Genomic DNA, 15594 nt, shown 5'->3' on the forward strand with positions numbered 1-15594 from the left:
TATGAGATGATGGATATTAACTAAACTTACTGTGGTTATCCTTTCACAACAGATGTAAGTCAAATCATTATACCCATTCCCCTTGAACTTATACAGTGCTCTATGTCAATTATATCTCAATAAAACTGCAAAAGAAAAAGAAATGAATGACCATCATCTGCCCAAGATCTCCATATGCCCCCTTCATGATCCCAGCTCCTTCCTTCCCTGGAAAGGTGATGACTCCCGACTTCCGACTACGCACCTTTAAACAATGGGTCAGCTCTTTTTTTCCCCATTTGAAATGTATACGAATGGAATCATACAATGTGCATTTTCCTCAATCTGGCTTCCTCTGATCAGCATTATTTTTTTTTTAATGTTTATTTATTTATTTTGAGAGAGAGAGATCGAGAGCGAGCAGGGGAGAGGAAAAGAGAGAAGGAGACAGAGAATCCCAAGCAGGCTCTGCACTGTCAGTACAGAGCTCAACACAGGGCTCAAACCCACGAACTGTGAGATCATGTCCCGAGCCAAGATCAAGAATCAGACACTTAACTGACTGAGCCACCCAGGCACCTGAGCATTGTTTTTTTAATTAATTCATGTTTGTGCACGTAACTGTAGTTGATTCATTTTTGTCACCGTTTAGAAATCCATTGTATTCCGTGGTTTCTCCCTTCTACTGTGGATGAGTGTTTCCAATTTTTAGTTATTGCAAACTCTGCAGCTATAAACTTTCTGTTCCTGTTTCCTGGCATTAGTGTGCACAAATTCATAGGTATTCTCTTAGTAAGGAAAACGCTGGGTTATGGGGTAGGCAGTAGGTTCACCTTTTGTAATTAAGACCAAACTCTTGTCCAAACTGGTGGCCATCTGCATTTTTCATTCTCTCACTCCTCTTCCTGTTTCGTATTTTTCCATCCCTCCATTCCCACTTTTTTTTTCCATCTTTTCTATTCTCCCTAAGCGACTTTGGTACATACCCCCTAAAAGGTCAATTAATACCATTTAGTTGAATACAACAGACTCATTGACATACTTTATGTTAGGGAGGGTAAGAGAAGACATTTCTTTCCAAATTCCTGTGCACGTCAAGATTCTATTTAGATATCCAAGTTAATATAAGTACAGTTAAACCTTTATTTATACCTAAGCCAAAGATGGTGTCTTCTGCACACTGAAAAGGCAACCTTGCCTTTTCATGTTGAATGCCAGAAAGCTTGGAGCCATACTTCCCATTTGCAGCAAGTACATAGGTCAGTGCTGCTTGAGGTGGTCCTACACAGTCCATCATAATCACCTGGAGGCACGTGTTAGCAATGCTGGGGCCAGAGTTCATGGGGCAAGGCCAAAAGAACCTGCATTCTTAACAAATACTCAAATACCCAGGTCAATGCAAGCTAAATTTAGAAACCACTGGTATAATATAATGTTATAGTATGGTATTTTAACTTGTCTTTCTGACTCCATAGTTTGTCCTTACTGTGTTTCTTTCCTCTGTCACCCAACTTTTAACACACAGGATATTGTTATATTCCATATATGCTTGTAAATCACCTATGATCATTTCTGATTCAAGAACTGAATTGATAGGGGCGCCCGGGTGGCTCAGTCGGTTGGAGGTCTGACTCTTGATTTCAGCTCAGGTCATGATCTCTTGGTTCATGAGATGGGGTCCCGTGCCAGGCTCTGCGCTGACAAGGCAGAGCCTGCTTGGGATTGTCTCTTTTTCTCTCTCTCTGCCCCTCCCCTCCTCTCTCTCTCTCTGTCTCTAAATTAATTAATTACTTAATTACTTTAAAAATAACCGAATCGATAGATAAATGCTGGACTAGATATATTGTTCTGGTATCCCTTAACTACAGATACCACTAGTCACTTACGAAATTATCAAAAAAAAAAAAAAAAAAAATCAAGAAGACACAAATTACTATATGTGGTTTTACACTGAGCCATTTATCCTTTCATGAAGACAAATTTAAAGCACCAACAGATGAAGGGAGACATCAATGGGCTCAGACTAGCAGTGCAGAAGTAAATTCCTTGTTTCCTACCCACAGTTCCCAAACCCAGACCAGACACCTTTCAGGAAGATCTTGCAACGTTTCAGGGAATGCTGCTCATGGTGTGTATGACCTCGAATTTCAAGAAGTAACTTGTTAAAAAAAACAACTACAACAGCGTAAAAAGGGAAATTAAGTGGCCACCACACATTTTTCAGTTGTAATGATATCCAAATCTGTGAAAGAAAAAATTAGATTGAGGTTGGCTCTCTTGTATTTTAGCTCAGCTCCTAGCCACCCACTGCGGAGTACAGGGCATTCCTGCCTAGCGTGGCCAGTTGTCCTTCCTCTGCCTGGAAAAAGAGCCTGGAAAAAAACTGGCACAGGTTGACTGTTTATTGTGCACAGACAAGCTGCAAAATTGAGATCTAAATTTTCTAAACGGTACCCACTGCGAGAGCTGGCTGCCTTACAGTGAGTAAGAGAGAAAGTAAAATCCAAACAAACTGCAAGAAGCAAAACAGAGCAGAGTATCTGGCCACGGGGGATTACAAAAAGTAACAGAGGAAGAGATTCAACAATCAGATGTCAAAACAACAAACAAACACAAAACCCAATGAGATGTCAAAGAAACATTCAGATTCTTCTTCTTACCCTTACCTTGACTCTGATAACTCTGTTTCCCATCTAAGGCGGAAAACTCCTGGGGTCACTCAATTATCAAAAGTTTGCAGAATAAAACAGAATTGCAAAAATAAAACAGTTCTCTGTTTTAGAACATTTAAACATTTGGTATTTATCACGGTTGAAATCACAATTAGCTTAGCCAACACATTTAAAAAGTAACACTACACTACAAAAATGCATACCTACATTTTGTCTGACTTCCAAAAGATCCTCATCCAGTGTTTTTCATATACTAGCTAATACTTACACAGTAGTAAGTATTCCTACTTACCCACCAATTCTTACCCACCGATGTGCTAGCCCTATTCTAGCAGTTTACATATCAACTCATTTAATCCTTGCAACAACCCAAGACAGTGGTACTATTTTTATCCTCGTCTAATAGACGAGGAAACTAAGGCACAGAGAAATTCAGTAACTTTCTAAGGTCTTTAAGCTAATAAGTGGCTCTAGAGTGCAGCTTTTAACCACATTTGTCATGTATCAATCATTACTGTTTGGGAGAAGGGACAAAAATGACCTGAATTCAAGCCACCAATATTTTTGAAGTTGCATTAACCAGATAAAAACCTACGGATTTGTGTCTAAGCAGCTCTGCTTCACACTGTATCACATATTTCCATAAAATTACATTTCATTTGCATCGTGGCACAATGATTGTTTCTAACACAAAAAATTCATCCACCACATCTAAGACAATATGATTGCTGGTTTTGCTTTAACACACACATCACTGTGGTAAAGCAAAAACTAATGATGCCTCTTAAAGCTGGAACCATGGATGTGGCCCCTCCAGACCAAAGAAAATACGAGTTAAGTAGTAATATTTGTAAGAGAGACTCCTCAGGAGTAGCTTAAAAGAGAGAAAGACTTGAGACCAAATATCCCTGGTAAATTTAAGAACAGAGACCCAAAGAAGAAACAAAATTTGTTTTAGCAGAAGGAGAGTGAACTAGCTTCAAATGAAAAAAAAAATTAGAAATGAAGAGAGTTTTAGATGGAACCATAGCTTTGGAAGATCTCGCTGATGTGTTCCTGACTATATTAGGAGTCTGTGTGAATCTGAATAGCTACTAATAATTACAAAATGATAATTCAAGCACCTGGAGGCAAAACTACTTCAAGTAAATTCAGCCAGGGCTTAGAGGAGTTTGTTGAAAATACTAGCCTCTAAAAAAACAGAGCTGGTGGTGGCAGTGGCCAAAGAGAAGGCAGGATTGATGTCCAGATCCAAGTAGCTTTCCGTGGGGACTAGGCTTGGACAGAGCTCAATAAATGCGTGTTGAATCGGGGACCACATTGCTAGGGCTAGAAATGGAGCCGCGTCACCTACATCTAGACTATATACAGCCTCCATGTCCCCAGAAAGAGGCAAGCCTCAAAAAGGCAGAGCCAAGGAGCGCCTGGATGGCTCAGTTGGTTTAGCATCTGACTTTGGCTCAGGTCATGACCTCACAGTTCGTGGGTTCGAGCCCCACGTCGGGCTCTGTGCTGAGAAGTCGGAGCCTGGAGCCTGCTTCCGATTCTTTGTCTCCCTCTCTCTGTGCCCCTCCCCCACTCACATTTTGTCTCTCTCAAAAATGAATAAATATTAAATTTTTTTTTAAAAAAAGGCAGAGCCAAAATTAAAAAAAAAAAAAAGAAAGAAAGAAAGGGGCGCCTGGGTGGCGCAGTCGGTTAAGCGTCCGACTTCAGCCAGGTCACGATCTCGCGGTCCGTGAGTTCGAGCCCCGCGTCAGGCTCTGGGCTGATGGCTCAGAGCCTGGAGCCTGTTTCTGATTCTGTGTCTCCCTCTCTCTCTGCCCCTCCCCCGTTCATGCTCTGTCTCTCTGTGTCCCAAAAATAAATAAAACACGTTGAAAAAAAAAAAAAAAATTAAAAAAAAAAAAAGGCAGAGCCAGGAACATTACATAAAGCTTCACGTGTTGCATTATTTACAATAGTCAAGATATGGAAGCAACGCAAGTGTCCGTCAAGAGATGAATGGATAAAGAAGATGTGTGATATACATACGCACAATGGACTTATTACCCTAACACAAAAAGAACGAGATCCTGCCATTCGCAACAACATGGATGGAGCTGGAGAGTATAATGCTTAGTGAAATAAGTCAGGCAGAAAAAGAAAAATACCATATGATTTCATTCATATGTGGAATTTAAAAAATAAAACAAATGGGGCGCCTGCGTGGCTCAGTCGTTAAGCATCTGACTTCGGCTCAGGTTGTGATTTCAGGTCGTGATTTCACTGTTCGTGAGTTCGAGTCCCACATCAAGTGAGTCCAAGCCCTGCTCCGGGTGAGCCCCTGCTTCTCTCTCTTGCCTTCTCTCTCTCTCTCTGCCCTTGCTCACTTGCGCCCTCTCTCTCTCTCAGAAAGAAAGGAAGAAAGAAAGAAGAAGAAAAGAGAGAAACAAAAGAAACCAGATTCTTTTCTTTTTAATTTTTTTTTAACATTTATTTATTTTTGAGACAGAGAACGAGCAGGGGAGGAACAGAGAGAGGGAGACACAGAATCCGAAGCAGGCTCCGGGTTCTGAGCTGTCAGCACAGCCACAAACCGTGAGATCATGACCTGAGCTGAAGTCAGTTGCTTAACCCACTGAGCCACCCAGGCGCCCTAGAAACCAGACTCTTAATACAGAGAAGAAATTGGTGGTTGCCAGAGGGGAGGTGGATGGGGAATGCAACGAGCACTGAGGAATGTATAGAATTGCTGAATCATTATATTGTACACCTGAAACTAACAGAATACTGTATGTTAATTAGACTTCAATTAAAAAAGAAAAAAAAAGAAAAGACAGAGCCAGGACCATTATGTAGTTTTACGTGTTGCTCACTGAACAAGGGTGCCTGGCCAAGGAAAACAAGTCAAGAGTGAACTCACCACTGCTCCACTGGCCAAGTTGTAGAGCAGGGCCACCTCCTCTCAGAGGAAAGAAGGGATGACTTTTTCTATGCGGACAAAGGTGCCATAGGACTTTAGCAGCCCTGAAGAGCAATGCTAAAGCTAGGAACATTTAGCTCCTAAGGAGCTAAATGTGCCTCATAAGGAGGCACAGCAACCTGACCTAAGGGATGGGGGGCACAGGGTATCCTACAGGGGCACAAAGGGAAGGAATCTATGTCCTGGGGTATATCCTGTCACCTGTCATTTACATTCTCTCTGCTTCTGGCATTAGAGTTTGGATATTGTTTACTGCTAGAATTCCCCATCTTCTCTAGAAATGTCTCCCTGTGCATTTTCCTCATGTAGTACCTTTCTTCCCAAGCACACGCATGCCTTTGAAACAGTTTAAAGTTAATGTAGGCAGATTATAGAGCATTTCCTTCTAATGATGATGGATAATCATACAGCCATCGCAGGGCACCATCTGGCAAATTCTGTAGGATGAATGTCCTCCAAACAGAAAGACATAAATCTTCAGTAACTGAATTGAGTAATTTAAACATATTAGAGGTAGATGGGGGGACTTTTAGGGCCAATTTCTCCCTTTAGTTTTACAGAGTAAATGGATGCCAAAATACTTTGATCTTTCCTAATAGAGGATAATATAGCATCTTGTTCATTTATTTTAAACTTTCATCAAAAACAATTGATCTCCAAATAGCATAATTTTAGGGTAGTTTCTATTTTCTTTGCTATATGTTTCTATTTTTTTCCCCAAACCATCTGCAATGGTCATGTCTCATTTTTTTTTTAACCTCAAGAAACATGTAAATTTGTTTTTAGCTTGTTTCTTTGTTCCCTCCACCTACACACAGGGTTGGGTTCACAAAAGAAAGCAGCTGTACATGCTCTGAAAGGGGCTGGCCAAATTGGTCACCAGCTAGGCAAGAATAAAGCCCAGCAATGCAAATGGAGAAGAGAAGACAGCATCACGAGAGACAGGCCAGGCACCTTCCAGTCTGTGCTATAAGCTGTGGAGTGACTGCCCTTCATCTCGAGTCACTAAAGAGCACCGTGGGCACGATGAACACGCGGCTAGGTCCTCCAGCTTGCAGCCCGGCACCTGGCACTCAGGGTATGACACGTGTTTCTTGGAGGCCTAAAGGGCCGACTTTAGAGCAGCCAAGCATTCTGACGTAACAAAGGGGTAGCCTCTGGAGTCCAACACGCATGGCTTGTTCATGGAAAAGGATGTGTCCTTGGGCATGTTAATTTCCCTGAGCCTCAGTTTCCTCAGCTGTAAAGTAGTAACAATAATAACACTGCCTCATAAAGTCGTTGAGAAACTTAAAGAAAATAACGAGTATAAAATACACAGCACAGCAGTGCCTGGCACATAGAAAGTGCAGGGTTGACCCAGCAATTTCACTTCTCAGGATAAACCCAAAGAAGTGAAAGCAGGGATTTCAACACACACTTGTGTGTCAGTGTGCGTAGCAGCATTGTCCACGATAGTCAAAAGGTGGAATCAACCTAAATGCCCATGAAGTGACGGACAAATAAACAAAATGCAGACTATAACACTCAATGGAATGCATTCAGCCTTAAAGAAATTCTGATACATGCTACAACATGAACTTTAAAAATATTCTGCTAAGTGAAATAAACCAGACACAAAAGGACCAATATTACAGGATCTCACTTCTTTAGGATACCTAGAGGGGTGCTTGGATGGCTCAGTCACTTGAGCGTCAGTTGACTTTGGCTCAGGTCATGATCTTGCGGCCTGTGGGTTCGAGCCCCGCATTGGGTTCTGTGCTGACAGCTCAGAGCCTGGAGCCTGCTTCGGGTTCTGTGTCTCCCTCCCTCCCTGCCCCTCCCCCACTTGTGCTCTGTCTCTCTCTTTCTCTCAGAGATGGATAAACATTAAAATAAAATAAAATTAAAAAATTAAAAAGATACCTAGAATAGGCACATTCACAGAGACACTAAGTAGAATAGAGGTTACCAGGGTCTGGGGAGAAGGGAAATGGGGAGTTACATTTAATGGGTACAGAGTACATCCTATTTGGGATGATGAAAAAGTTCTGGAAATGGACGGTGCTGATAGTCGTACAACATAGCGGATGTACTTAATGCCACCAGACTGTAGCCTAATAATGGTTAAAATGATAAATTTTACGTGATATGTGTTTTACCACAATAAAACAGTACAGCATTAATGGTAGGAATTTCTTCTGCCATTATTAATAACAGCAATAATCAGTTCATACCAAGCACAGGCTGCTCATAAACTTATAAACTCTGACTCATAGCACAGTGATGAGAAAAACAGCCCAGGAAAGGGTTTGGGGAGGGGGGAGGGGGGACGGGGCAGGAACCAGCAAGTGCAGCCTCTTTGAAAAAGCCCAGAGTAAGAGGATAGGTCTGAAGCAAATCCTAGAGAATGCAACCATCAAACCCAGTGGGTCAAGTCAAGACATGGGGCAAATGAGCTAAAAAAAAAAAAAAAAGAAAAAGAAAAGAAAACAAGAAGAGAATTATTAAAGTTCTTGTGGTTGCAACTGCCACCCACAGGGATTAGGCATAAATGGGGACTTTCCTGGCTTGGACACCTGCATCTGAAAGTGCAGGGAGAGCTCCAGCTCCCAGGCAGGCTGGATCCCAGTGCGGAGATGACATCATCAGGGCCCAGCTACCCCATCCATCACTGTGCTGCCTCCATGGTGGCTTCATTCACACAGGCTCTTGCCAGGCAGTGGCCACGTGGTCCCCAGCAGCCCCAGCAGAGAGCTTGTCTTTCCAAGATCGACTCTGACTTGCTTGCCTTGGATCATAAACTCACCCCTGAACCAATCATTGAAGCCAAGGTAACAGAATATGCTAATTAGCCATGGGTCACTCCCAGTGGACCAAAGGAAGAGGCTATTGATAGATTAAGTAATAGAATACTGCCCAGGCAAAAAGAACAAATTCCAATAGTAGGGGACATGAGCGGGAACACAGTGAGGGAAGCTTAGGCAATTAACACAGATGAGGCTGGAGGGTCTTTGGTTTAGTTGCCTACAGGCAAATGGCATTAGAGTGAGGGAAGATGGTTTAAATGTACAGGATCTTAGCTGGTGATGGGTCAAAGCTTCTTTTGTACTGAATGCTGACACGGTTGCCTGAACCTCACCAATGTCCCCACCCTATAATTAGAATCATGCAATGAAAATCAGGAGGCTGGTCTCTGGTGCTAGGGCCCTCCAGAGAGGGGTGACATTTGACATAAGGCACTAAGTCTCTCTGAACCTCAGTTTCCTAAATATCAAAAGGGGGGTTGAATTACAAGGCATCCAGGACCCCATGTGTGTGAGCCTTCACCCTAAGTAACTGTAAATCACTTACAGTATCAACTGAAAAGGTGGGTGAGCATATCAAATACAATGATGTATGTAAAAGCATTTTGTAAGTTACAGAGCCATGCAAATTAGTTGTGGCCATTATTTTTACAGTCAAAAGGTGGGGATGGTAAAAAAAAAAAAAAACAACAACAAATGGCGTTGAGATAAAATTAGAAAAAGGAAGAAAAATTAGGTCAAGCAGAATGAAAATTTTGTCTATCAATCTATCTGTGTGTGTGTGTGTGTGTGTGTGTGTGTGTGTGTGTGTGTGTGTGTGTGTATACACACATATTTTTTTCCTGGGTTGAGTTAGAAGTCACAACAGCATCTCAATGTCTTTGATGTGCCATCTTCGATGGCATCTAGCATTGACCTGCTGCTACTCCACTGAAACAAAGGTCCCCCTGTAGGGAGCACCCACAGGGCTACAACTAGGGAACATTTGTCAAGCTGTTAGCCATCCAAACTTCATTACTGTTCTTGACACTGCTGTCCTTGTCCTCATTCTTGAAAATCCCTATTGTCTTGGCTGTTGGGATACTGCTTTCTCATGGGCCTCCTGTCTTGATACTCCCTTTCGGACTCCCTTTCCCCTGCCCACCTCCTAAAATACCCACCATGTTCCCCGATGTTCCTTTCTCCTTACTGTTGTCACCCACTCTCATAGTTTTAACTACCATGCACAGGCTCCATTCATGTATCTCCAGTCCTGACTACTCATCTGAGCTTCAGCCCATGGGGTGTCCCTCAAACAACTCCAACACCCCACAAGCCCCAAATGAAAGTCACCACCCTTATTCTTCCAATTCCCCATCTCAGCCAGCCACTAAGGCCAAACACCTATTCATTCATCCTCCCTCCTCTTTTTGGCCATTCCCCACCTCACGCTTCCCATGGCTCTGTGCCTTGTATCTTCACCTGGTTCTCATACCTCTTTAAAGATTCAGATTACACATCATCTTCTCCAAGATAGCTTCCTGGAATCCCAGGTGGAGAAGAGTTCATCTAGTGCCATGGATACAACTGATCCCCACTACCCCTTACCAGGTTATACTGAAGCATCTGTCTGTGATTGTCCTCCAAACTCTCACCCTCCCCTTTCACGGCCCCCGGGCGCTAAGTTCCTCAAGGGCATGGACAGTTGGTTGGGTTTTGTACCCCTTAGGCCTAGCACAGTGTCTGACATATAGTACACGTTCAGGTAATGTTTCCTGAATGAAATCAATCCGCACCAGTCGTAGCAAAGCTAAATAAGACCATTCTGCTTGTGATGAAAATGATTTGTTAACTTCCAAAAGTCAGTATAAATGGGGCACCTGGGTGGCTCAGTCAGTTAAGCATCTGACTCTTGGTTTCAGCTCAGGTCATGATCTCATGGTTCGTGAGTCTGAGCCCTGTGTTGGGCTCTGCACTGACAGTGCAGAGCCTGCCTGGGATACTCTCTCCCTTCCCCTTCCCCGCTCCCCCCCGCCTTTCTCTCAAAATAAATAAGTAAACTTAAAAAAAAAAAGTCCGTATAGATAATTTAATGTAATCACTCAGCACTGATAAGAGTCAAAAGAGGGGGAAATTCACATATCTCAACTATGAAACAGATGATATCGCAGATTTTGAATTTACATTATTGTATTTATTTTGAGAAATATGCAATGCATTTTTAACTAGTGATCACATTTTGAGTTTCAAATAGGAGTAGATGTTCTTTTCCCAGTATAGTTAACTGTATAGAAACTGTCTGATCAAATTAAAATCTATGGCCTCAAAATTCTTTGGTCTGTTTCTTCTTTTGAACCTTTTATTTCTAAAATGCACATTTCTCATTAAAAAAAAGGTGTATGTGTGGGGGGTGAGGAATAAGTCTTCAAGCGTCTAGATAGGAATCATTTTCTTTCACATCTTTTCTCCCTGTTTGACATTTTGTTACAAGTAAAATATCAACTAAAACCTTAAAGGAAAAGTTTTTTGACAATTACGTTGAATTATACTAATTAACATTTTTTAAAAGTTATATATATGAGGATGTAGTAAGAAATTTTAAAATAGCATATATTGTGTACTTATAAAAATAAAAGCGTCATTTACAATTAGTTGATAGATGAAGTATGCTTTTTGTACATCTGGGTTTTGGATACTGATCAAAAACTGTAGGCTAGCCTTACAAAGAAGACGCCAGAACCACTCCACGATGACATTGGTTTATTCACTATTGAAGACATAAAAGCCAAGAAAGAAAAATATAAAATCTTGTTTAATATAATTTTACTTGCTTCATAAAGCACAAATGGAATATACAGCTTTATTTCCTCTTGTAAAAGTCAGTGGTAGTGACCTCATTTATTATAAGCAATCCTCAGAAAATCCATAATACCGTGGAAGGAGAAAGGTAAGAATAGGTTTCAGAAGTCCAAGTGTCATAAATCAAGCTCTGAGAATGGAAATCACATGGACGTGACATTTATTCACTTGCATGTGCGACATGTCTCCAGTTGTTTTTCAAAGCTCTGAATCTCATCAAGACATGCCATCATAATTAAAATGTAATCTCTGGTTTGAAATTTAGCATCACAGAGGTAGCACAGGGCAGCTATGGGCTCCAAGCCATGACTGCTGCTAAGGGGATCACCAAAAACATTTTTTTTTTTTTTGAGGAGGCAGCATAGTTTCTATTAATCTCTATGAATTAACTATTTCTGTTTAGAAGCAGATACAAAGCTGCACAAGGTTTTTGTTGCAGAAAAAACTATATAATAAAAATAGGGAAAGTCTAAATGACTATTCATAAGGGCTGGCTAAATTATGGTACATCCATATACAGACCAGATAAGCAGCAGGGTCCATTCTGCCACTTGAGAGATTAAAGAATTGGATCAAAATCTCTTCTCGTGGGGAAAGAGAAGGCCAACATCCATCGCACACTCTCCAGGGGGTTCTTGAGAGTCCATGGCTCATTCTGCTCCCTCTGTTCTAGCTTCCAGACCCCAGCAACCACTGGCTCTCTTTCCTGTCCTACCTCCTATCACTCTTACCACTCATCCCTTCCCTGCTCACTTTGTGCAGACAGACCACATAGCCGCTGTCCTTTGATTTCCCCAAATGATATTCACACGACCTCTTCTGTGTAGTAGATGCTAATAGTTATTTGGGGATATCAGCAAGTGGAGGCCATGGTGAGAGAGGAGTGAGATATATTACTGCAACATAATACACCACTGCGGCTAACTAAAAACTAATATCTGACCTCCTGTTCTTAGAAGACTTTGGCCATTCCCCCAATTCTTCCACTGAAAATTGGCCTTAGCTTCCCATACATCGGTGTTGAGGCCTGGCTTTCTCCAAACCCTTTGTGGTTCCTGTCTTGTCTTTTATTATTTTATTTCACTTTATTTTTTCATTGTTCTCGTGTATCTTTTTGTCCCAGCATTACAGAGATATCATTGCCATTTAACACTGTGTAAGTTTAAGGTGTACAAGGTATTGATTTGATGCACTTATCTATTGCAAAATGATCACTACCATAGCAAAGCATAGCATCACATTAGTTAATACCTCCATCTCACCAGATAATTACCATTTCTTTAGGGGTGAGAACATTTAAGTTCTACTCCGTTAGAATCTTTTAAGTATACAACACAGTGTTATTAACTGTAATCACCATGCCATACATTAGATCACTAGAACTTACTCACCCTATAACTGGAAGTTTATACTCTTTGACCCCATTTCCCCGTTTCCTCTACGCCCAGCCCCTTGTAACCACCATTCTATTCTGTTTCTATGCTTTTAGCTTTTTAAGATTCTATGTAATAAGTGATATCATATACCATATGGTATTTGTCTTCCTCTGACTTAATTTCACTTAGCATCATGGCCTCAAGGTCCATCCATGTTGTCACAAATGACAGGATTTCCTTTCTCATGGCTGCATAATATTCCATTATATATTATGTGATACATATTATATATGTAATATTCCATTACATATTATATATGTATACACACACACACACACAACTCTTTATCAACACATCTCACAACTTCTTTATCCATTTACCCAATGTAGACCTAGTTGTTTCCATGCTGCTTCCGTGCTTTGGCTATTGTGAAGAATCCTGCAATGAACACAGAAGTGCAGACAGCTCTTTGAGATCCTGTTTTTATTTTCTTTGTGTATATATACAAATGTATATATACACATATAAATGTGTATATATATATATATATATAGATATCTATATATATATCTATCTATAGATAGATATATATATAGATATCTATATATATATCTATCTATAGATAGATATATATATAGATATCTATATATATCTCCAGAGGTAGAATAGCTGGATCCCAGGCAATTCTATTTTTAATTTTTTGGTGAACCTCCACATGTTTTCTATAGTGGCCGTGCCAATTCACATTCCCACTAATAATGTTTGAGGAACCCCTTTTCTCCACATCCTTGCCAACACTAGTTATCTCTTGTCTTCTTGATGATCGCCATGCTAACAGGTGTGAGGTGACATCTTTAGGATTGTGTTTTGATTTGTACTTCCCTGTACATTGAGTACTTTTTCATGTTGTTGGCCTTTTGTATGACTTCTTTAGAAAATCGTCTATTCAGTTCCTCTACCCATTTTTTTAATCGAATTGGTTTTTTGCTCTTGAGTTGTAGGAGTTCATTATATTTTCTAGATATTAACCCCTCATCAGATATGTGATTTGCAAATACTTTCTCCCTGTCCACAGGTTTCCATTTTGTTGTTAGTGGTTTCCTTTGCTGTGCAGAAGCTTTTTAGTTTGATGCGGTCCCAACTGCTTATTTTTGCTTTTGTGGCTCCAAAATCTTGTTTGTTTCTTATGCTAAGCAGATTAGACATCTCTGAGTCACTTGCAGCCCATCCTGTCTATGTTCTCTTTTTATAATGACAATGGCTCATCAAAGCTAACCAAAGATGATGCTGTCACCCAAGAGCGGCTGTGCCACAGTTATAAAACCAACCCTTCCTTTTTCCTTGCTGATACAACTGTGCAATCACTCAAAAGATGTACTTTAACTGCCATGAAAAGTGTCTAAGGTATATCTATATTTATAGTTGTATCTGTGTGTGTATTTATTTCTATTATATATATATATATATATAGAGAGAGAGAGAGAGAGAGAGAGACAAAGAGCACAGAGTTAAAAAAGAAATGGTCAAAATGAATATATAAATTAATTCCATATAGAAAAATTTTTTATGTAATAAAAAATAATATCAATAAGAATATACGCCAATCTGTTCATATTGGTTTCTCTCTAGGAGGTAGGATTAAGAGGAATCTTTAAATTTTAACACTTTTGTACTAATTTTTTTTTTTTTTTACATTTCACATTATTGCCTGTATAATCGGAAAAACTATTTATTCTGGAAAACAAAGACTTATACAAAAAAATGGGCTCAAGTCACTGCTAAAAGGATTTACCTTACACACAAGCAAAAGTTTCTCAGTAATAGACTGCTCAATATTCATGAAATCTTTCCCACAATAGTGACCAATAAATGCCAAGAAAATTTTGAGTTCATAAAAAGCAAGGATGAGAACTACACAGATTTCAAAGAGCTGAGAGCGAATGAATACCATTTTATGAACAAAGACTGGGAGGAAAGAAGCTCAGGAGAGCTGGGGAGAGGGGGACAGTATCTGAGAACAAAATCCTGACCGGACAAAGAGAAATCTGTCCTCATGAGAAAGGAAAGGTGAAATAGGAAAATAAACAAATATGGCTGCACGTGGGGTTTCCAGAGATTGGGTTAAAAAATCAAAAACAGAAAGGAGAATCACATCCCCAAGAATAACCACAAAAAGATAACATTCACTCACTCACCCATTCATTCACTCACTCACTTCATTCATTCATGAAGTTCCCATTATGTACCAGGCACTGTTCTGGGTACCCAGGTCTGGCAATGAACAAGATAGGCAAAGGCCCTGTCCTGTTCTCTTAGGAGTTTAGGCAGGTGAGGAGATGGTAAACAAGGAAGCCTATCAACAAACAAGATAATTTCAGATGCTAATAAGTATTATGAAGACATAAAAAGCAGATGAAGTCACAGTGATTAGGGTGGGGGTGCTTTTAACAGGGTGGCCAGAGGATAAGGTTTAAACCAACTCCATCATGGTCTAGGGAACTAGCAGAATCTTCCAGGCAGAGGCAACAATAAATGCAGTGACCCTGAGTGAAGAATTGGGCTGTCATGTTTTAGGAATACGAACACCAGGGTGGCTGGGGTCCAGACAGCACTGGAAAGAATGTGAGGAACAAGGCCCGCATGGTACGCCCCAGCAAGGACACGGGATTCTAGTTTATATATAGGGGAAAGTTACAAGAGAGGTTTTAGGCAGGGAAGTGTCATGAATTCATAGCTTTTCTAAAAGTGCTTCCAGGTTCTCTCTGGATGACTGGCTGGTGGAGAAAGCAGCAAGGACAGAAACAGGGAGAACAGTTAGGAAGTACTATAGCAGTCCAGATGAGAGATGATGGGGCCTGGAGCTCAGGGTTAGCAATGGAATCAGAGAAGTGGCAGATTTGGAACAGGTCCTGAATAATTCAAAAGAGAATGTGAAGAAAATTGAAAAAGACAACTAGATTTTGGCTGGAGCGACTGTC

The 15594-nt window shown here is 40.7% G+C and overlaps 1 protein-coding gene across 4 annotated transcripts in view; it reads right to left on the reverse strand.

Annotated features, from left to right (window-relative positions):
- The window catches only part of TBC1D1 (TBC1 domain family member 1), a 224955-nt gene that overhangs the window by 187785 nt on the left and 21576 nt on the right, over window positions 1-15594 (reverse strand). The window lies entirely within an intron of this gene.

Source organism: Panthera pardus, unplaced genomic scaffold (genome assembly GCF_024362965.1).
Source record: "Panthera pardus isolate Hobbes unplaced genomic scaffold, ASM2436296v1 HiC_scaffold_13, whole genome shotgun sequence".
Lineage (NCBI taxonomy): Eukaryota > Metazoa > Chordata > Mammalia > Carnivora > Felidae > Panthera > Panthera pardus.